Source organism: Arachis ipaensis, chromosome B09 (assembly GCF_000816755.2).
Source record: "Arachis ipaensis cultivar K30076 chromosome B09, Araip1.1, whole genome shotgun sequence".
Taxonomy (NCBI): domain Eukaryota; kingdom Viridiplantae; phylum Streptophyta; class Magnoliopsida; order Fabales; family Fabaceae; genus Arachis; species Arachis ipaensis.
In genome coordinates this window covers 32,236,368-32,238,186 of record NC_029793.2, presented here as the reverse complement: position 1 = coordinate 32,238,186, position 1,819 = coordinate 32,236,368, and positions in this window count along the sequence as shown.

Below are 1,819 nucleotides of genomic sequence, written 5' to 3'. Positions count from 1 at the left end.
ACATAATTATAGATGTGATATGATAACTAAATTGGTAAGGACGTGGGTTTTGTCTCGCTTGTGCTATTGATGAGGCACCTATGCTTGGCAAGGATGGTGGTTTTGACCCGCTTGCTCAGTGTGTGGATATGGGAAATGATGGTTTTGTCCCACTCACATTCTCTCTGATTGCAAAGTGGAAAGATACTCTCCTTCCTTTTATATAGCACGGCCTCACAGGAGAAGGTGGTAGGACACACTCCCTCAATTATATTCCTCTTGCGGATGCGCAACAAAAATATGATGTCCGAGTTAGTTACCGAATGCGTTAGGTCTGGCAGTATAACCGACACAGGAGTTCACGGCCAATAGGACAAGCATGCATCATATGCATTTGTTTGAATTGTTTGGGTGTGTAATTTCATTATTATGTTGTGCTTATGTGATTTATCTTATGATATGCTATATGGTATGTGCTTCATATATATGTTTGCTTGTGTGATTGATTGTTTGACTTAATTGTGATTGCTAGTGTACGTAAGTGATGGAGGTTGAGGCGGATTAAATTCAGTATTATCCATAGACTTTGGTTTATGTGTCAAATGTATAGAAAAGAGAGATTGTAGTTTATTAGATAAAAAATTCTTAGGTGTGTCTTTGACCCCTAAAGAAAATATTTAAAGACTTATTTGCTTTTTTGAATTACATATGACAAAGAGACTTTTGTATATAAAATTGTATATGGCTAAGCGAAAATGATTTCAAAAGAAATAAGTAAATAAGGTAAGCTTTTATGAAGATAAACTTTCCTGAGATGTGCGTTGATCATGTGCATTTATTTCTATTACATTTGTGGCATTCCCTTTTCCTACTGAAGACCGTGTAGTTTGATTCTCACCTCCTATATCTAATATTTTTTCAGGAATTAGATGACGAAGCCTTCAATGAGTTAGCGGAGTATTGAACATGCTTTATTTGTTTTCTTATATGTTTCCTCGCCTTTATTATTGTTATAATTTTTGTACAAATGGATAAAAATTGTAATTATATAATATATGTATGTATAATACTTGTATAAACAACTCTTACTGTAAATAAAGAATATTGTGTTTACTGTTACAATCTGAATGTATCTATGTATATTTACAAGATTTAAAAAAATGCCTTCTATTTCAGCTTTCTTTCTTTTAAAAGGCTCCTACATATTATAGTTATATATATAGATAAGTCACCATAATATCCTCAATATCAGAGTAGTGCAACCGGAAGCGTGATATTCTGGTAGTGAGGGTGTTACCCTCCCAATCTACCAACGCTTGCAAGCGATTTCCTTCCAAAGTTTCAATGCTGTGGCAGTCTGGCAGTGCAGTAGGACGTAGTTGTAAGGATGGTGGCAGGTTAGGAGATGTTGGCGGTTCGATAGGTAGAATGTCATAGAATGGCTTCAAGACTGAAACATGGAACACAGGATGAACGGCACTTGATGGCAACAGCTACAACCGATAGGATACTCTCCAATCTTCTAAATTATTTGGCAGGCTTTATAGAATCGCTTTTGTAATTTGTTGTAGCTGCGTTGAGTAAGAGAAGTATGCCGATATGGCTTAATTTTAGCAAAACCCAATCACCCACAGAAAATTGCTTCTCATGGTGGTGTAAATCTGTTTATTTATTCATCTTCTCTTGTGCTCGTTGTAATGAATATCGAAGTTCCCGGTGCAGAGCATCCCAAACTCGAAGAAATTCATCCACTATAATCACTGGTGTGGAGCCCAGAAGGTACCCGGGTAAGGTGCACATAGGAAACCCATATAATTCCTCATGTGGGGACATGGATAGG